Genomic DNA, 22,519 nt, shown 5'->3' with positions numbered 1-22,519 from the left:
TCTGGGGGTAGTGAGATGTTATGTATTGTCCAGGTACATTAAATGTATAAGTACAATGGTGCGCCACAGAGGGCGCTGTGGTGGGAGACCTGAAAGTACCTGCAAGACAGAGTATAAAAGGCTGCCTACCACACCTGAGAGGCACTCTGGAGTTAAACAACAAAGGGCTAAGGTCACAGCAGTTGTATCAACACCAGACAGTGTGGAGTCAGTGATTTGTGTGCTACATACACCATAGTGACCACAACAGGTGACATCTTTAGAGGGTGCTGTCATCCAAGTGCCTGTGTCCAGTCCACAGTCAGAACACGTGGAAGCTGTAATGACCGCATAGGTTCGATTTCCCCAAAGAGAAATGTCGCCAGTAATCTGGTCTAATTGGTGTAGAGGTGATAGGGCAGTTTGCTCTAACGGAACATTTTCCACATTGCTTAAATTTTTCCCATTTATTACAGATGAGGAACCCATGATTAGTGCATTCCTCAGCATGAAGGAAATCGTATATCATGGAGGTAAAATTGAAAGTGGAATTTGTTATGTCTTTAATATTCTTATGAATGACTCCACGAGGTCTAGTATTGTACTTGAGCTGTTGTGACCTTAGTCCCATTTATTCTAACTCCAGAGAGAGGCACAAGGATGGTGAGAAGCCTTTTATACTGGGCCCTGCACACCTATGCAGGTGACCCTCATGTCTCCCACCGCAGTGCCCTCTGGTGCCACACCTTATGTGACTATACAGTTACTATACATGGTCTACATACATGACATCACTTCCCCCCAAGTCTTTAATGCAAATTGACTCGTACATGGACAGTGACCTGGGCTTTGCTCTTCCTGGTTGACCATTGGAGGGTTGCTTCTAGTTTGGGTGGGTTGGTAGTGAGATTTGTTGCCAGTGGAGGTCCCAGTGGTTTCTGGTTGTGAGTCCATGACTACTCCATTCTCCCCTCCCCCCCCCACCACCCCCCCCCCCCCCACACACACACACACACACACACACACACACACAGATCATGCTAATGGCCTGTTACATGCAAGTTGCATTCAAGTTCATCACATGGGTTTTACATTTACATCTTGGTATATTTGGGTGGATTACAGTTGTGTTTCTTTTTGTGTGGTACATTTACATGATCAGTACAAGTACACAAGGACAGCCTAGTTCCAGCACGTCCGAATGAGATCCGCGTCATCTGGTGGCGGTGCAGCGCCCCATGCTAGTGGGTCTGTGGGCGAGGTGAGCTCATTTTGTGCGAATTGCCGGAGCTCGGAGCTCTTGCCGTTACTCCTAGTGTTGGGCAGGCCCAAAGACAGCAGATGTTTCTGTGACCTCCCTGTCCTTTTCGTTTGTACAGTGCCGCTGCTGCTCCCTGTGAAGCGGTTTAAGCGAGTGAGCATTTCATCGAAGCGACGGTGGGGCTGCCTCGTCTTGTCTAGCAGTTCGCAGGGGACTGCTGACTAGCTTTCCTTGAGGGCACCGTTGTGAGCCTTCTCTAGTTTGGGATCCTGGCTGGTCCAGGTCCCGTTCGGAGGAGCTGTTGCGGGTAACCCTTCACTCCTGGGCATAGCCATGGTGGCGAGTGGGTTTGTGGGCTGCGCCTTTTCCACCTGGGTGGTGAGTGGCGGTAGCCGACTGCGAGCATAGGCGCAATTTACTGTTTCTGGCCCGTGGCGGTTCATGCCATCGCGTGCCTGCAATGTTAAACCGATCTGAGGCAGGGTATCGCTACTGGTGCCTCTGCACTCCGGGGATCGTTTACTCTGTCGCTTGTCTACTTCTGTCAGCTGTGGGGACACTTTATGATGCATCGTTCTGGTCCTGGGGATGCATGCTAGAGCATTGGGTAGCCCGCTGGACATGTATACGACCGTTAGTTGTTCGCCCGCTATATTGGCTGATTGCAATTTGCACCCGACATCGCTCAACAACATTTTGCTCGTTACAGCTGGACTTTTACATTGGTTACCAATTTCAAGCAATTCATTCAAAAATGGTAGGTTGCTGGCCTCCTTTAAAATGGCCTTATTACTTTTACCCCTATCGTCTTCCTTGCGTGGAACCTCGTGTCTTTGCTCCATTAGCGCTGCACCTCGTGGTTTGGACGCCATCTTTTCCCAGTCCATGATGCGATCTTCTTTCTCAGGGATTCTGCCACTGAGGCTGGGAAGGCGCCCTCGGATCCAATTTTCCTCCCCAGGAAACCTGCCACTAAAATCGGGAAGGTGCATTCGGGTCGTCTTGGCTGGGTCATCGCCACGCAGTCGTGATGAGCGATCTGTGCCTCGGGGGTTGCGCGGATCTGCTCTCCGGTGCTTGGTCCAACCGAAGGTGGGGGCTTGCTCTGCATCGCTTCTCGGCCTTTTGGCTAAGATCTGCATAACTAACCTGACCAGCCACCATGACCTCCGGGTGGTTTCTCCCTGGTCAGGAAGGTATATGCTTACATTTTTGTAAACAGGAGGTGGGTGGGATGGCTTGACCCATCCACCTCCACGGAGGTGTGTGGGGGACCTGACCCATCCACCTCCATGGCACGAACCTGGTATTGCAGTACTTCCAGGAACGGTGCAGTGGCTCTAGGCCTTTTGGCTAAGAGCATTGGCGCAGAGTGATCCTTGACTGGTGCAGGGTGACCTCTGGCGTTTGTGACTTGACAAAGAATTGGAAACGATTGGCTACGAATTTATTTAAAAAAAAAAAAAAAAAAAAAATCTGAGCACAGGGGACATCGATTGCTGGAGGGATGAAGTCTTCCCAGTTCCAATGTGTCATGTATTTCACCATCTTGCAATGACTATAAGTATGTAACTGTAACTCATGTATACTGTACCTGTACCCTTGTAATGCACACCCTGACCACAGGGAGTGAGCTCCTCACCTGGGCTTCCAGGTATAAAAGGGGAGTCCCACCCAGGATCAGCACTCTTCAGTCCTGGAAATAAAGTGAAGGTCACAGAGTGACCGTGTCTGATATATCCATGCCTTGTGTGAGTTTGTAACAAGGTGCAGAGACACTACAAAATGAATCTTCCCCATCCATCTTCTTCCAAGTAGCATTGGTCCATCACCTGAAACAATCCACAATGGTAAATTGTGCACCGTGCCATCCTCGGATACACTTACATCTGCACTACCAACAACTGATATCAGTTCGTTAGGTGTAGGTGCGCAGCTTTGCCTGAACCGGGACCAGCTTGGGTTTTTCAGCTTGATCGTTCCATAGCCTCTCAAAGGCTTCCTGGCTCATTACTGACTGACTCGCCCCCATGTCCACTTCCATGAAGACTGGAATGCCATTTATCTCGACTTCCATTGTCACTGGAGGACAATCTGTGGTGCAGGTAAATACTCCATACACTTCGTCATGGGACTGAGCTGCCTCTCTCGCCATCTCCTCGTAATCCGAGCTGGATTCACAGCCATCTGCTGACTCCTCTACCATGTGGTGAGTCACAGCTATTTGCACATTCGATGGAGGTGGCCCTTTGTGCTGCAACCTTTGCACACGCAGTCTCTGAACCGACACTGATGAGCCCTGTGACTACCTCTGCAACGCCAGCATAGTGCTACTCGACTTATGCTTGCACCCCTCGACGGACTCTGAGTTAAAGGACTTGGGGGGCCTATACGTTCTGCCCAGGGCAGATTCATGTTCAACAGTTCTGCCTGTGAAAGGCGCCTTTCTATTTACAGTACTTGCCAGGTTTGAGTCCTGAGAGTGAGTCATCATCTGCTTGGAGCTGCAGCTTGAGGTCATCAACACCTGGCTGATGCTGATGGCCTTCTGCAGAGTGATGGGGGTTTCGGCAGACAGTAGCCTGTGAAGAAGGGCCTCATAACCAATGGCAATTACGAAGACGTCCCGCAACGCATCGACGAGGGATGCGCCGAATTCACACGGTCCTGCCAGTCTCCTGAGGTCGGCAGCGTACTTCACAATTTCCTGGCCCTCGGGGCGGCAGTGTATATAAAATCGATGCCTGGCCATGACGATGCTCTTCTTCAGTTTGATTTGGTCCCAAATTAGCACTTCCAGCTCCTCGTATGACTTGGTTGTTGTTTTCTCTGGTACAATCAAGTCCCTGACTAGGCCGTAGACCGCGGGCCTAAATCAACAGGATAGCTCTGCGCTTATCTGCCAGCGTGGCCGGATCATCGTCTACCCGGTCATTTGCTACTAAATATTGGTCGAGCCGCTCTGTAAAGGCCTCCCAATCTTGACCCTCTCAGAACTTTTCTAATGCACCAACATTAGTCATTGTTGCGTGAAAGTTTGTAATCTCGTCGCCAGTTGTGATGTCTTTAATACTCTTATGAATGACTGCATGAGGTCTAGTATTGTACTTGGGCTGTTGTGACCTTAGTCCCATTTATTCTAACTCCAGAGTGAGGCATAAGCATGGTGGGCAGCCTTTTATATTGGGTCCTGCACACCTATGCAGGTGACCATCAGGTCTCCCACCGCAGTGCCCTCTGGTGGCATGCCTTATGTGACTATACAGTTACATAGAAACATAGAAAATAGGTGCAGAAGTAGGCCATTCGGCCCTTCAAGCCTGCATCGCCATTCAATGAGTTCATGGCTGAACATGCAACTTCAGTACCCCATTCCTGCTTTCTTGTCATACCCCTTGATCCCCCGAGTAGTAAGGACTACATCTAATTCCTTTTTGAATATATTTAGTGAATTGGCCTCAACAACTTTCTGTGGTAGAGAATTCCACAGGTTCACCACTCTCTGGGTGAAGACGTTTCTTCTCATCTCGGTCCTAAATGGCTTACCCCTTATCCTTAGACTGTGACCCCTGGTTCGGGACTTCCCCAACATTGGGAACATTCTTCCTGCATCTAACCTGTCTAAACCTGTCAGAATTTTAAACGTTTCTATGAGATCCCCTCTCATTCTTCTGAACTCCAGTGACTACAAGCCCAGTTGACCCAGTCTTTCTTGATATGTCAGTCCCGCCATCCCGGGAATCAGTCTGGTGAACCTTCGCTGCACTCCCTCAATAGCAAGATTGTCCTTCCTCAAGTTAGGAGACCAAAACTGTACACAATACTCCAGGTGTGGCCTCACCAAGGCCCTGTACAATTGTAGTAACACCTCCCTGCCCCTGTACTCAAATCCCCTCACTATGAAGGCCAACATGCCATTTGCTTTCTTAACCGCCTGCTGTACCTGCATGCCAACCTTCAATGACTGATGTACCATGACACCCAGGTCTCGTTGCACCGCCCCTTTTCCTAATCTGTCACCATTCAGATAATAGTCTGTCTCTCCGTTTTTACCACCAAAGTATACATGGTTTACATTCATGACAGAATTAGGCTCCAAGTATGAACAGGCCATCCAGTCATATGGATGTTGAACCGTTAGTAAGGCCCTGAATGATGCTGAGGTCTTAATAAAGCTTAAATTAAGGATTTTCCACTGTTTGTAATATATCTCTGTCTGTTTTATCAATGGGATTGTAAGGAGGATATTCAGTCTCTATTTGATAGATTCAGTGAGCCAAACAGTATCTCTGAGTAGGATTCTTTCGGTGGGAAGGGAACTAATATTGTGAAGCATGGCATGAGATGCGAGTCTTGCAAGGGCTTTCTCTCTTATGGTATTGAGGTTATTGACAAAAAGAGTTCCATACCATGACCAAGGAACCTTATTAGACTGGAGATTTAAAAGGGACATGTGAATAGCTGTCATAAGGCTATTGAGTCTAATGCCCTCGTCTGTAGAGAGAAACTCTTGGTGGATAGTTCGAAGACCTGTGACTATAAGCGATTTCTGGAGCTTAACGAAATCCGCAATCATCTTACAGCTGTGATCTTGATCGCTGTTCCATTGATCCAGCGTGAGGACAGATTCTGCTAGCAGCAGAGGAGACTGTTGGAGCGAGCGGGTGTTCATCGATGTAGAACATTTCTTGCAATGTCGGGAAGAATCACTTAATTTGATGAAGTCCGCAAAAGACTGATTTAAAGGTACAACCTCTCTATAAACATCCGATTGGTTTATCGGGAGAGAAGTATTATCAAACTTTTCCTCAAATGATGATGAACCATTAGAGAGGTAAGGTTTAATAGCTTCTGCTCGATTCTGAATCGGTAAGCTCCTGTTGGCATAAGTCAATATTTTTCGTAGTTTACTTTTGACTTTATCCCAGCTGAAATCCTTACACCAGAAGTAAAGTGAATAAACTCTGATGCCAGAGAATTCTGAAGTGTCCTGGGTAGAAGTATCATTGGGAATTTGATTATCTTTATAACAGGTGTATGTCTCGTTGGAGGATAACTTTGAAATACAAAGAAGATTCCTTCCTCCGTGTTTTCCCTTGTGCCATTGTATTTGACCATGGTTATAGTGAATCATCACACTCATTACCACCCATCCAGATGTAAGTCGATTTAAATCTAGAAAAGTGTATAATCTCCTCTCATCTGCAGTAAGGTGTTTCAGTAATAAGACATTTCTAGCATTTCACATGCATTGTCTGCGTCCGGAAGATCTTTTTAGCAAGGAATTGTCTGGTACCATTGGAATTCCAATCTTGGGGCAGACAAGATCCATCAAGGTGATATTTGTCATTTGATGAACTGGGATTTTTTTGTCTTGCAGTCGTCAACGAGCATTTGATTCATCTCATTCATTCCGTCATAGCCCCAGATATTTTTAAAGGAGTTAGAATAAAATTTTGAGGAACAAAATATTGTTGAATTGTAAGGAAATCCTCCATCATCAGGGAGTAAAATCATGGATTTGTCGTTGTGCCAGAGGCGGAACAATGGAGCTGAATTAGAAGCAACATATGGCCAAATAGGGGAAGTGGATCCAAGCATGCTTGACTCTTGGGGTGATTCATACTGATTCCACATCATTCTCTTATAGGAATATGTCTGTGTCTCAAGATGTTGTAGACGTGGGAAAAGCAGTGGTCGGAGATGAAGATGGGGAATGTTTTCCAGTCCAGTCGGTGTGAGGATATCTTTTCTGCTTCTGGACATCTGGAAAGCTGGGTTTTTTTCTTCGAAGATTCCTCATGCTGTGTTGAGTTTTCTAACTAGTTCATTTTCTTTTTGAACTGATTTAATTTCAAGAGTCTTAGCTAATATTGTGGTGTCCAATTCGACTTGTGTGGGCTGATAAATGGAGCCATGCGATAACATAAGTGGTTGAGGTGTTGAAATTATGCCAAAAGGAAGTAGAACCTTGGTAAGGGTAGATGTGTCATTACGAGTTGTCGTAGAACGACGCTTTCTAAAAACAGTCATAGAATTGCGGTAGAGTTTGCACTGCTGTCGTAGGAAGGATAGTCTTCTAACAAAACTTCAGTCTCTCGAGTTTGGATATAGGCCCGATATTTAATTACAGTCCATAGGGTGGTAAGGATAAGTAAAGCCGAAGTAAAACAACAGCACCTAGGCCTTTTTTTTCAGTCGAGGGTTTGTCTTGTCATCAGGAGACTTTGGTTTTCTTTTTTCTCTTATGGGCCTTGCCAAAAGCTCGGTTGATTCCTTCTCCATCTGCAGTGTTTTCTTCCTTCCTTGTCTTCACTCATTTCGGTTGTGGTTTTTTGCAAAACCAATTTCTGAGGCGTTGCCAAGCACCACGTGGAGGAGTCAGTAACATGGTCTGGCTGATCGTCGTCAGTAGTTCGATCACTTCCGCTTCCGGTTTCGTGTTCCAAGTTGGATCTTGGAAGACAGTGTACGACTACACTTTGTACTGTTCCTCCATTCTGGTATTCCTCAGGACATCTCTTCAGATTGTCTTTGGAGACAATTTTAAGAATTTGCTTGCCATTCGGCTGATTAGTGTATATTTCTACAGTTCTTTCATTAATAACCGAACATATTTGAACGGGTTTTTTCCACTTAGGCCTTAAACCAGGTCTTTGCTCGAACTTCTTTTCCTGTACCCATTCCCCTGCTAGGGATTGCCATGCTTTGTTGGTCAATTGCTTTTGCCTATTTGTCTCTCTTATCCTTCGATCGATCTTGTGTTTCTCATCTGTTACTTTTTGCTTTAAATCTAACTGCTGCTGTCGGGTCAAGGAGTCAGTGTGTGTGGAGGCAATAAAAGAACCATAGGTAAACGGTGTATGCCTCTCAACTCCATACATTAGATAATATGGAGTTTTAGGGGACACTGTCCCTGATGCAGATGTGGGCACATTATTAAGTGATAGCTGCACTATAAAGGTGGTCCACTTAATTCCCCTGATTCTCAACAGTTTGATCAATAACTTTTTTACTTCCTGGTTTTTACATTCCACCAGTCTCGCCGATTATGGATGACGTGGTGTGCTGTGCTCTAACCCAATTCCCCTTTGTTCGCAATAGCCTTTGAAGACCTTGGTAACAAAGGCTCCACCTTGACCGGTTTGTAGGATTTTGGGTACACCAGCTCCAGTAATTATGTCAGTAAATGCGGTTTCTGAAACAGTTTTTGTGGGGACCAACCAACAGAAGGAAGTGCATCCATCAACATAAGCGAGAATATGTCTGTAGCCCAAAGAGGGAGCAAGTAGTCCAATGAAATCAATAAATAATTTTTCCATTGTCTTAGTAGCTTTCACAGGAGCCAATGATGGTGGTTTAATAAGTGATGACTTATTAGTTAAATTGCACGGTTCACAATTAGTCACGTATGTTTTGCAGGCCTTGAGCATGCCTGGCTACCAATTCAAGGGAATCAATTTACAGAATGTTGTTCTGGCACCATAATGTGCTTGACCTATGCCCTCGTGAACTTCTTTTACAAACTGTTCTCGTTTGTGACTCGGGAATACTTCTCGATTTCCCTTGGGCAACTTAACTAGCACAATACCAGTAAGGGTTTCTGAGTAAGAGTACTTTGATGGATATCCTGGTGGATTCTCTTTTGTTAGGTCTAATAGCCAAATCAGTTCCTCATCCTGATTTTCTGCCCTAGTGATAACACTAATTTTGGCAGACCCTTCTGGAGGGAGTGTCATGTAGACCGAACATTTCGTTTGTTCGTCTGCAAGACTGTTGCCCTTCGAGTGTACTCTCCCAGTGCTATGCCAGTTTACATGAATTACGTGATAATTTTATTTTTCCGTCCTTGAACGGAGAATGTCTTCCCACAACGACTTATGTTTTATGGGTTCATCCTTATGATTGGTAAACTTTGTTTGTTCCCAGAACACTAGGTCCTGGTTATATCCACTTTACAATAGTCGCTATCTGTATAGATTAATGTGGGTTTAATAGGGTCTGCTTTTTCTAAAGCATACCATCGTGCTGCTGCTTCAGCATATTGTGCTGTCTTATGGCCAAGGGGTATGGACAGTAATTCTTCTGGATAAAAAGAATAGGAATCTCAAAAATCCCTACTACTATCCCCATCCCAGCTGAGGATTGTTGGGATGTCCCTTTTATAGTCATCATTGACGACCCATCACAGTAAATGACTTGATGGTATTCTGTAAGTGACCTCGTAGACATTTGTTTAATCCCTTCCTCCATATTATCATCCTCCATGATGGGGAGATGCTTTAAGTCCATTTCCAAGGATAGGAATTTTAAAATGTGTGTAGGATCATTCAAGAACGATGCCTATTTCCTATATTGGATCTGGGTGGCACTTCTTTCATCAGAGGCCATCCTCAGTACTGATCTAAAATCAGTAATGTCAGTATTGATGGTAATGGAGTATTTCCCTTGAAGAGTTCTTGTCTTGATAAGACATTGGACTACCATAGTCATGACCCTTTTTTTATGTACCTCCTTTCAACATTGCAAAAGTTATAAGAACGGAACTGAATGTGCACAATGCTCTTTTCATTGTAAAACATCCCAATTAGGTGATGATCCGAGGTGAATGTTGAGGGGGACTTGCAAGTCCATCTGTTCAGATCTATGGCCTTCTGTACTTCTCGACATAATTGCAACTTTGAGTAATTATCGGGTGAAAATATGAATGGTGCTTTCGCCGCTTCGTCCATTCTAGCATACAGGGGGCTGAGAGCTCGGCAATGGTTGGCGCAAAGGATCGAGCAAAATTCAGGAATCTTAAACCTGCTTGTAGGCTTTTCAGAGTTTTTGGATATTGAATGATGGCCAATTTTTCTTTATAAAATTGAGATAATCCTCTACCATTTCCAGTTATTCGATGGCCCGGAAAATCTACCTCCTCCCTAACTAGTTGATTCTTTTTGATGTTGGTTAGGCACCCAGCAGCGGTAAGTCTGGATAAAACACGATCAATGGCTTTCAAGTGGTCTTAGAGATCGTTATGTGAAAAATATATATCGTCCATATAAGAGTTGACATTGGGTAGTTATTTTAAAAGATCAATGATGTGAGCAGAAAAGAGAACTGGGTTGTTTTGACGTCCTTGGGGCAATCGGATCGAACAGTACTGATACCCATTGGGTCCAGTCATCGCTGTTTTTCGTCAATCGGTCTATTCGATTGGATATGACCAAAAGCCATTTGCTAGATCAATACAAGATTTATATTTCTCCCTTTTGCGTCCAGAGAGAAGAGCTGTGGAATTCTGCTGTTGTGCGTATGTGGGACCATCACCCTATTTAGGCTGTATAATCAACCACTAATCTCCACCTCCCATCTGGTTTGGCAACACCAAACAATGTTGAATTGGTTCTAGATCCCATTTTTACTAAGACACCTTGTTCTGCTAGTTCTTTGAGGGTTATGAGGAGATCCAATTTCTCCTTGTGGTCCTGGATAGGCTGCTGTTTTTTGGGTTTGTGTCAGCCAACATCAAGAGGCTGGGGTTTGATGTCTACCTTTCCACATTGATTTGGATGGCGTTGCAGGTAAGGGTAGTGTTGTGGATGGAGAAAGAGTCAGACTGAACACTGTGAGCTCAAAGTAAAGTGTGACAGTCTTTTATTGCAGGTCTCCAGAGTGCACCTCCAACCTGTATAGCCTCCTTAAATACCTGTGCTCCCAAGGGATTATGGGATCCCTTGAGACTCCAGGGGATGAGCCCTCTGGTGGCTATACAGAGTAAATATAAGTATACATATATAACAACACCCTCCCTCTCTGCCCCCCCCCCCCCACCCAAGTCCATAGTGTAACTATTTACAATGTGAGTTGATCTGGGGCCCTTCTTTCCCTGGTTGATCGTCTCGGTGTGAAAGCTGGTATTGATGAATCATTTGTTGGGCCCTCGCTGGGCTGCCTGGTGTGTTGGGCCCTGCAGTGCTGATGTGGATGATGGGTTCAGCTTCGTGGTCAACCGTGGTGCCGTTACCACTGGTGTGTATGTTGGGGGATCAAAAAAGGTTGGGTCCAACGTGGGTTGTTCAGGATAGTCCGTGAATCTGAGTTTGATCGGGTCCAAGTGTTTCCGATGAATGAGCCTGTTGTAAGCATTAAGCACCTGCTGAATATATCTATACACAAGGCATTAGGCACCTGCTGAATATATCTATACGCATATATGTTTAAAATGGCCACATATAAAATGGCTGCCCAAGCATGATGGGAACTCAGTTAGTCAAGCAATGAACTGTTGACTGAGGCTGACCGAGCAATGACCCTGTGAGGCCCACTACCGGGAATGCCTTGGATCATCTGCTTGAGACAAGATAACTATAACAAACCATTATAGTACCTGGTATGGAATGTCCTTAATCAATGACTTCACACAGCAGAGCCCCGAGGAACAGAGATAAGGGGAGGCCTGTCTCACCTAACAGGGTCATGAATCAGCCCGAGCTGACAAGAACCGAACATACAGCCCCTGAGGTATCAGGGGAATTCTATTGGGTTAAAGAAACCTATATGTAATCTATAATCGTTATGATTGGATTGTGTCCGGCCGATGTGGGCTGAAGTAACTATAATGAACTGTTGTAAAACATATAAATATCGATGGATTTCTTTGTTCGGTGGAGTGGAGTGCCCGGAGTTGGACCAGAGGCTCTCTCCCCGCCGGCGTAATAAAAGCCATTTTGGCGTTGGAACCGACCCAGAGTGTCAAGTGATTCTTGCAGGAAAACATTCGCGCTAACAAGCCCATTTGAAAGTTTGACCCGAAACACCCTGCTCCCCTCTTTGGCCACGACAGTGCCGGGAAGCTACTTGGGATCTTGTCCATAATTTAATACAAATACAAGATCATTGATTTCAATCTCGTGTGACATATTTGCGCTATCATGGTATGCACTTTGTTGAAGCCGCCTGCTCTCTAACTGTTCATGCAGACCAGGGTGAACTAACAAGAGCCTTGTCTTAAGTACTCTTTTCATGAGCAGTTCAGCAGGTGGGATCCCAGTGAGTGTGTGGGATCTCGTGCGGTAGCTAAGCAGGACTCGGGATAGGCGAGTCTGCAGTGAGCCTTCAGTTATCCTCTTCAAGCCTTGCTTGATGGTTTGCATTGCTCTCTCTGCCTGACGATTGGACGCTGGTTTAAACGGGGCACATGTGACATATTTGATCCCATTACGAGTCATGAATTCTTTGAACTCGGCACTGGTAAAACATGGCCCGTTGTCGCTCACCAGGACATCAGGTAAGCCGTGTGTGGCAAACATGGCCTGCAGGCTTTCAGTAGTGGTAGTGGACGTGCTAGCCATCATTATCTCACATTCAATCCACTTGGAGTACGAGTCGACAACCACAAGCAACATTTTACCCAAGAATGGGCCTGCATAGTCGACGTGTACCCTAGACCATGGTTTGGAGGGCCAAGACCATAAACTTAGCAGCGCCTCCCTGGGTACATTGCTTAACTGCAAACATGTATTACATCTGTGAACGCAGGACTCTAAGTCCGCATCGATGCCGGGCCACCACACATGGGATCTGGCTATCGCTTTCATCATTACGATGCCTGAATGGGTACTGTCGAGGTCATTGATGAAGGTGTCTCTGCCCTTCTTGGGGACCGCTACTTGATTGCCCAACAGAAGGCAGTCTGCCTGTATAGACATTTCATCTTTGCGCCGCTGGAACGGCTTTATCTCTTCCTGCATTTCCACTGGAACACTGGACCAGCTCCCGTGAATCACACAGCTTTTGACTAGAGATAAGGAGTCCTGGCTTGTCCAGGTTTTGATTTGCCAGGCAGTGACGGGTGATTGCTCACTCTCAAATGCTTCCATAACCATGGCTAGATCTGCGGGCTGCACCATTTCCACCCCCGTGGTGGGCAACGGCAGCCGACTGAGAGCATCGGTGCAGTTTTCTGTGCCTGGCCTGTGGTGGATAGCGTAGTTGTATGCGAACAATGTGAGCGCCCATCTCTGAATGCGGGCCAATGCGTTGGTATTCATCCCTTTACTCTCGGAGAACAGGGATATTAGTGGCTTATGGTCAATTTCCAATTCGAATTTTAGCCCAAACAGGTATTGATGCATTTTCTTTACCCCGTAGATACACGCTAAGGCTTCTTTCTCAATCATGCTGTAGGCTCTCTCAGCATTAGACAGACTCCTGCATGCATAAACAAACTGGTTGCAGTTTCCCAAAATCATTAGCTTGTTGCAATACACACCTGACTCCATATGATGACGCATCACATGCTAGTACCAAATGCTTACGTGGATCATACAACAGAAGCAATTTGTTTGAGCATAACAATTTTCTTGCTTTTACAAAGGCATTTTCTTGGCTTTTGCCCCAAACCCATTCATCCCCTTTTCGTAATAAGACATGCATTGGTTCTAGCAGTGTGCTGAGACCCGATAAGAAGTTACCAAAGTAGTTCAGGAGTCCCAGAAACGACTGCAGCTCCGTCACATTCTGTGGCTTCGGTGCATTCTCGATTGCCTCCGTCTTCACGTTGCTGGGCCTGATGCCGTCTGCCACAATCCTCCTTCTCAGGAACTCCACTTCAGGCGCCATGAAAACGCACTTTGAGCGTTTTAACCTGAGCCGCACACCGTTGAGTCGACTAAGAACCTCCTTCAGGTTCTGCAGATGCTCGACTGTGTTCCGACTTGTGACCAATATGTCGTCCTGGAAGACCACGGTGTGCGGGACAGACTTCAGTAAGCTTTCCATGTTTCTCTGGAATATCGCAGCTGCCAATCGGATTCCAAATGGGCATCTGTTATAAAAGTAAAGACCTTTGTGTATGTTGATGCAGGTGAGGGCCTTCGATGATTCCTCCAGTTCCTGCTTCATGTAGACTGAAGTCAGATCCAGCTTCGTGAATGTCTTTCCTCTCGCCAGCGTTGCAAAGAGGTTGTCAGTCTTTAGTAGTGGGTATTGGTCCTGCAGGGAGCAACGATTGATAGTTACTTTGTAATTGCCACAGATTCTGACGGTGTCGTCTCCCTTGAGGACTGGGATGATAGGACTGACCCATTCATTGGTCTCGATCGGGGAAATGATGCCCTCTCTTTTCAGCTGGTCGAGCTCGATCTCTACCCTTTCTCTCATCATGTATGGTACTGCTCTCACCTTGTGATGGATGGGTCGTGCCCCCAGAATTAGGTGGATCTGTACTTTTGCTCCTTGGAATTTCCAACAGCGAAGGAAATGTGTTTAAGACCTGGGCACACGAAGTGTTGTCAGCGGGTGATATCATTCGGACGTCGTCCCAGTTCCAGCGCATCTTTCCCAGCCAGCTCTTGCCGAGCAGCGTAGGACCATCGCCCGGTACCACCCAGAGTGCTGGCTTGTGCACCGCTCCATCGTAGGAGACCTTTACGGTAGCACTGCTGATTACAGGAATCAGTTCTTTCATGTAAGTTCTTAGTTTCGTGCGAACTGAAGTTAAGACTGGCCTTGAGGCCTTGTTGCACAACAACTTTCGAAAGTCTTTTTGCCCGTGATGGACTGGCTCACGCCCATGTCCAGCTCCATTGACACCGGGAGTCCATTTAGTTAAACATTCAGCATTATCAGGGGACAATTCGTGGTGAATGTGTGCACCCCATGTATCTCTGCCTCCTCAATCTGAGATTCTGGTTCATCGTGATCCTCCGTGGTTCTGTCTTGCCTCCTCTGCAACATGGTGGTTTGCAGGTTTCACAGCTTTGCAGCTCGCCTGCACTCTCGTTGGAGGTGTCCTATTGTTCCACAGCCCTTGAAAACGTACTCTTTGAATCAGCATGAATGGAAACGATGATCACCCCCCACAGCGCCAACAAGTTGTTAATGGCCTTGCATTCATCACCCTTGATGGTGGACTCTGAGACATCTGCAGACGTGTAGCTGCAGTTATGTGTGACCTGCCCTGTACGTTACGATTCGAAAAAAATAGCACTTTGTTCACAGTACTTGTAGCAGCATTTGTGTGCTGAGTGATTTGCTTTGTATTGTCACTGGTGGTAATGAACGCCTGGGCTTACTCAAGGTTGGGGTCTCTACAGTCAAAAGTTTGCCAAGTATGGTTTCGTGGCCAATGCCAAGTATGAAAAAGTCTCTGAGCATGTGCTCCAAATGTCCTTCATATTCGCAATGTCCTTCAAGGCGTCTTAGCTCGGCGACATAACTCGCCACTTCCTGGCCTTTAGACCTTTTGTTGGTGTAGAACCGGTACCTCGCCATCAGAACGCTTTCCTTCGGGTTCAAATGCTCTTGGACCAGTGTGCACAAATCACCGTATGATTTCTCCGTGGGTTTCGCTGGAGTGAGCAGATTCTTCATGAGGCCATACGTTGGTGCCCCACAGACGGTGAGGAGAATCGCCTTTCGTTTGGCAGCGCTCTCTTCCCCATCTAGCTCGTTGGCCACGAAGTATTGGTCGAGTCGCTCCACATAAGTTTCCCAATCATCTCCCTCCGAGAATTTCTGCAGGATGCCTAATGTTCTCTGCATCTTTGGGTTCGCTATCTGCATCTCGTCGCCAGTTGTGTATGGAAAAAGAGTCAGACTGAACACTGTGAGCTCAAAGTAAAGTGTGACCTTCGTCTTTTATTGCAGGTCTCCGAGTGCCTCTCCAACCTGTGAAGCCGCCTTAAATACCTGTGCTCCCAAGGGATTATTGGATCCCTTGGGACTCCAGGGGACAAGCCCTCTGGTAGCTGTACAGAGTAAATACAAGTATACATATAGAACAGATAGTATCTAATAATGAGTTGTTCCAGAAGGTCTTTTTCTCCCCCTCTAGGTAATTTTGATCAAGTTGTTTCTGAATGTGTTTTTTTCCCTGTCATCCTGGGGATCCTGTGGATGCCTCTCCAGAACTAGTTGAGATTTTAAGGTAATGTTTCATGTCTGGTTGTCCTATAATGAAGGTAAAGGCCAATTTTGGTATCAGCCCTACCTCCAGGGTGACTGTGATTCCGTACACAGTAATAGGTATTTTTTTAAATTCAATTATTTGGGTCTTGCCTTGTGTGAATCCCCCTAATGTTTTTTTATAAACTGGGCTCCCCAAATCTGCACACTTAGTTTTTATAATTCTGGGATCCATTACAGTGTAATCAGCTCTCGTATCAAACAGGACCTCCACTTGTTTGTTGGTGGGCAAGATTGCCAGATTATAGGGGAATTCAAAGGGTCCTGGCTGGGTGCCAGGCTTTCAATCCTGAGATTGGCCATTCTCACAATCCTGAGATTGGCCATTCTCAGAATCCTGAGTTTCATTTTCGGTCTTGCCTCTGACCATTTTGCCTGATTTTTGTTCCTCTCTTTTTACGGGTATAGTTTTTTCCAGATAGGGGGTCTGTCGGACCGTCTATTATCTCTACTATCCTCCCGTTGGACCAGAAATCGGTCCTGCCGGGAATCTCTTTAATCCCTATTCCGGTCATCCTCCCATGGCTCTCCGGTAATATTGGCCAGTGTAAAAGTTGTCCCCATTGGGAGCCCACTGTCCTTTTCTTTCCCTTTGCGGTCTGGCCCCATGTCTATCCCATCTTTCCAGGGAGAGATCTTTCTCTTGATGTGGGCAAGTTTGGGGCATAGACCTTCTGGAATGCCCTCCAGGGGGTCCTGAGCCACGAGTTTGTGTCCGGGTGGGGTGGGCTTGAGAGTTTGGTCTAGGCGGTCCTTGTTTCTGGGTACCAAGGTACCCTCTCCGGTATTTCTATCTCTAGTTTCTGGTCTCAATATAGGTTTAGATTGGGATAGGCCTAATAAGTCGTAATTTAATTGGATAATGCTTTCGACATTATCCCATTTCTGTTGGTTATCTCGATAATGGTTTCGAGCACACTCACAGGTCAGTTTAAGGGCGATATTTTGGTATTGGTTGGCTATGCAACTGTGGATAATGTCCCAGTTAGCTTGTGTGAATACTTTGCCTAATCTATAGGCAGCTACCAACCCTCTTCTCGATCTTCCTCACTGCAACACTCCATCTCATGCTCAACAAGCTCCCTGCTGGAGTGGAACGAAACTATAGAATCAGTGGGAACCTGTTTAACCTTCGTCGCCTCCGGGCTATATCCAAGATAGTCCCATCCTCTGTTGTCGAACTACAGTACGCGGATGACGCTTGCGTCTGTGCATATTCAGAGGCTGGACTCCAAGCCTTCGTCAACATCTTCACCGAGGCGTACGAAAGCATGGGCCTTACACTAAACATCCGTGAGACAAAGGTCCTCCACGAACCTGACCCCACCACACAGCACTGCCCCGGTCATCAAAATCCACGGTACGGCCTTGGACAACGTGGACAACTTTCCATACCTCGAGAGCCTACTATCAGCAAGGGCAGACACCACCTCCAGTGTGCCAGTGCAGCCTTCGGTCGCCTGAGGAAGAGTGTTCGAGGATCAGGCCCTCAAATCTGGCACCAAGCTTATGGTCTACAGGGCCGTAGTGATACCCGCCATCCTGTATGGCTCAGAGACGAGGACCATCTACAGCAGACACCTCAAATCACTGGAGAAATACCACCAATGATGTCTCCGCAAGATCCTGCAAATCCCCTGAGATGCACCAACGGTAGCGTCCTCGATCAGGCCAACATCCCCAGCATTGAAGCACTGACCACACTCAACCAGCTCCAATGGGTGGGCCACATCGTCCGCATGCCCGACATAAGATTCCCAAAGCAAGCGCTCTACTTGGAACTCCTACACGGCAAGCAAGCCCCAGGTGGACAGAAGAAACGTTTCAAGGACCCTCTCAAAGCCTCCTTGATAAAGTGCAACATCCCCACCGACGTCTGGGAATCCCTGGCCAAAGACCGCCCTAAGTGGAAGAGCAGCACCGGGAGGGTGCTGAGCACCTCGAGTCTCATTGCCGAGAGCATGCAGAAAACAAGCGCAGGCAGCAGAAGGAGCATGCGGCAAACCAGACTCCCCACCCACCCTTTCCTTCAATGACTGTCCCACCTGTGACAGAGACTGTAATTCCCATATTGGACTGTATAGTCACCTGAGAACTCACTTTTAGAGTGGAAGCAAGTCTTCCTCGATTTCGAGGGACTGCCTGTGATGCTGATGATGAGTTTTGGCCGCATTGGTGAGTAGTTCCTTGATGGAACCCATTACACGCCCTCCCTCAGTTGCCGCGAGAACATAGGCGTATATTCGAACCCAGTTGTTACATTGGTTTAATGGGGGAATTAAGTCTGAATTTGGTATCATTTGTAGGAGTTGCCTTCGGTGTTGGGCATTCCAGCCTTGGCAATAGGTTTCCAACTTATCAAGATTTGTTAGAATCCAACAGTTTTTTTTTCCTGGTTGGTGTTGTATATGTTGTATATAGAACTTAGGTTTACTTGACCAAGGGCGTAATGTGTGCTTGCTGGGATGGCTTCCTGGACCAGCAAGTCCTGCGCCTCCAGCATTAACATAAGCTTGAGCTCGTGCCTGTCTGCATTGGTTATAATGGATTCTAAGCTGTCTGTAGTCTTAAAGATTCTGTTCATTTACTTCGTCATGAGCTTGCCACCTTCGGTGGAATCCATGGCCCCCAGGAAGATATGTTGCTTCGGGTCCTACGATTCGGCCATGGTTTCCTCTGCCTTGTTGGGCACCATTCATTAGGTCTCCCAATTGTGCGGGTGTGCACCTTATTATTAAGGAATTTTAAGGAATTTTGTGGGTTTGGAGTATTTGTTTGATTATCCTATTGTATATTTTGTATCTCCTGGTTCTGGGGATCAACATCGATTGTGCCATAGATTCTAATGGCTTCATCAGCATCAAAGCCTTCTATTTCAAAGACTATTACTTGATCTCATGGAGGTATAGGGATAGGATTATTTTCTCTAACAAAACAATCGTTTGAATTTCCGAATGGAGAGACTTGGCCAATTCCGACAGGGTTTGCCATTTTGTTAGGACCTAACCTCGGTGAGGATTTAATATGAACTTTATAAGAAATTTTTAAACCTCAATGTTATATTGAGGGAGTTCTGATTGAAGTTCTACAAGGCCTGATCAGGGATTTGTTGGGCTAGATTTTCGGTTTTCAGCGGAAAAGGTAGCTTTACGCCAAAATTACCGTTTTCACTGCGCTACCATTTTTGGCCCGCTTTTCGGCCTTTAATTCCATCGGTAAAAATCGGCATTGCATGAGGATTCGCGGTACAAACCACAAATTTCAGCAACTTTAGTCCAGGGCCGATAGCGCTGCAAGAGAGGGCATGGGAGGGGGGGAAAAGAAATTGCAAATAACATTCACAAAACCCTGACCTACTAAATCGCTGAAAAATAATTAAAAAATAAAACCTTTAACTTACCCATTTTGCAGGTCTTCATACTGGCCACTGCTGGCAGTGTCGCTATTCTGGCCGCAGAATACGGGTCCCGAGAGAGCCAAAAATCGATCACAAACGCAATTTGCGGTGTTGCATGTCGGAACACCTCTCCCCGGCGGTACATAGAAACATAGAAACATAGAAAATAGGTGCAGGAGTAGGCCATTCGGCCCTTCTAGCCTGCACCGCCATTCAATGAGTTCATGGCTGAACATTCAACTTCAGTACCCCATTCCTGCTTTCTCGCCATACCCCTTGATCCCCCTAGCAGTAAGGACCTCATCTAACTCCTTTTTGAATATATTTAGTGAATTGGCCTCAACAACTTTCTGTGGTGGAAGCGCCACTGCGAAAAGGTACCCCGAAGATCCCGCTGATTGGGTTTTCGCCGCGTAGGGTCAAATCATGGCGAAAACCCGGTCGCAAAGTCGCTGAAATTCTACTTTGTCTCTAGAGATTTAAATCTGGGTCTTAGTACCATTGTCAGTAAAACATTCCTTCTATACTTAATGATCGAAAAGATATACGTAGATATAAGTATAGGGTTCTGTATCAACTCAAGTCCTACATTGGGCGGCAACTGTGGTCAGTTACAATCCTAGCCCCTTTACGACTATCCCGGATCAGGTGTACTTCTCGGGTGTTCACTCTCAACTTAAGGTTGAGGTAACCAAATCCTAAAGACACTGAATGGGTCTGAAGGTCTGGTCTATATCTCCCCAAAGAAAAGGGACAACCCAATAATGTTATCGTCCTCCAGATAGCACTTTTTAGCAGGTTTCAGCCAAATTATCAAGTCCCGGATATTGTAAGGGTCCGGGGGTCTCTCCTCAGTAATCCACCCCTTCACCAAAAGAGTGTACGGAGATGAGCTTCATGAGTTAGTGATACAGAAGACTACGAGAGACAATTCTAAAATATACAGAGGTTTATTAAAGAGCCAATCTGCAATTTGCAGGTGGTGAGACAGTCAATCGCAACATTAACAGTTCTTTAAAAAGGTAAAAAATACAATCTTATTTCGAGTAGAGAAACTAACTTTTAAATCTAAATTTCATTACAATATTACAGTTCTTAAAATTGTTTAAGCAGAATATCCATCAATTATCAAGATAGCATTTTAATCCCCGAGTAGTAGAAGACTATAGCACTGGCACAATGCCTCTGCTTTGTGTAAACCACAAGGTGATAGGAAGGGACAATATGTATGAATATAAAGAGGTTGCAGGAGGGGTCAAAACTAAAAATCATGGTTTAAAAACTAGTATTAAAACACTTTACCTAAACGCACGCAGCATTTGAAACAAATGAGTTGACGGCACAAATCATTACAAATGGGTATGATTTGGTGGCCATTACTGAAACGTGGTTGCAGGGTGGCCAAGACTGGGAATTAAACATACAGGGGTATCTGACAATTCGGAAAGATAGACAAGAAGGGAAAGGAGGTGGGGTAGCTCTGTTAATAAAGGATGATATGAGGGCAGTTGTGAGAGACGATATTGACTCTAATGAACAAAATGTTGAATCATTGTGGGTGGAGATTAGAGATAGTAAGGGGGAAAAGTCACTGTTGGGTGTAGTTTATAGGCCCCCAAATAATAACTTCACGGTGGGGCGGACAAGAATCAAGGGAATAATAGAGGCATGTGAAAAAGGAACGGCAGTAATCATGGGGGATTTTAACTTACGTATCGATTGGTCAAATCAACTCGCACGGGGTAGCCTTGAGGAGGAATTCATAGAATGCACACGGGATTGTTTCTTAGAACAGTATGTTACAGAACCTACAAGGGAGCAAGCTATCTTAGATCTGGTCCTGTGTAATGAGACAGAAAAAATAAACGATCTCCTAGTAAAAGATCCTCTTGGAATGAGTGATCACAGTATGGTTGAATTTGTAATACAGATTGAGGGTGAGGAAGTAGTGTCTCAAACGAGCGTACTATGCTTAAACAAAGGGGACTACAGTGGGATGAGGTCAGAATTGGCTAAAGTAGACTGGGAACACAGACTAAATGGTGGCACAATTGAGGAATAGTGGAGGACTTTTAAGGAGCTCTTTCATAGTGCTCAACAAAAATATATTCAAGTGAAAAAGAAGGGCGGTAAGAGAAGGGATAACCAGCCGTGGATAACCAAGGAAATAAAGGAGAGTAACAAATTAAAAACCAATGTGTATAAGGTGGCCAAGTTTAGTGGAAAACTAGAAGATTGGTAAAATTTTAAAACACAGCAAAGAATGACTAAGAAAGCACTAAAGAAAGGAAAGATAGATTACGAAAGTAAACTTGCGCAAAACATAAAAACAGATAGTAAAAGCTTTTACCAATATTTAAAACGGAAAAGAGTGACTAAAGTAAATGTTGGTCCCTTAGAAGATGAGAAGGGGGATTTAATAATGGGAAATGTGGAAATGGCTGAGACCTTAAACAGTTATTTTTCTTCGGTCTTCACAGTGGAAGACACAAAAACCATACCAAAAATTGCTGGTCACGGGAATGTGGGAAGGGAGGACCTTGAGATAATCACTATCACTAGGGGGGTAGTGCTGGACAGGCTAATGGGACTCAAGGTAGACAAGTCCCCTGGTCCTGATGAAATGCATCCAGGGTATTAAAAGAGATGGCGGAAGTTACAGCAGATGCATTCATTATAATCTACCAAAATTTTCTGGACTCTGGGGAGGTACCAGCGGATTGGAAAGCAGCTAACGTAACGCCTCTGTTTAAAAAAGGGGGCAAACAAAAGGCAGGTAACTATAGGCCGGTTAGTTTAACATCGCGTAGTGGGGAAAATGCTTGAAGCTATCATTAAGGAAGAAATAGCGGAACATCTCGATAGAAATAGTGCAATCAAGCAGACGCAACATGGATTCATGAAGGGGAAATCATGTTTAACTAACT

At 45.7% G+C, this 22,519-nt stretch overlaps 1 pseudogene; it reads left to right on the top strand.

Annotated features, from left to right (window-relative positions):
* The first annotated feature begins 2,349 nt into the window (after positions 1-2,349).
* Positions 2,350-2,580, top strand: LOC139260591 (U2 spliceosomal RNA; annotated as a pseudogene).
* Positions 2,581-22,519: the final 19,939 nt, after the last annotated feature.

Source organism: Pristiophorus japonicus, chromosome 3 (genome assembly GCF_044704955.1).
Source record: "Pristiophorus japonicus isolate sPriJap1 chromosome 3, sPriJap1.hap1, whole genome shotgun sequence".
Classification (NCBI taxonomy): domain Eukaryota; kingdom Metazoa; phylum Chordata; class Chondrichthyes; family Pristiophoridae; genus Pristiophorus; species Pristiophorus japonicus.
This window is presented reverse-complemented; position numbering and strand designations above follow the sequence as displayed.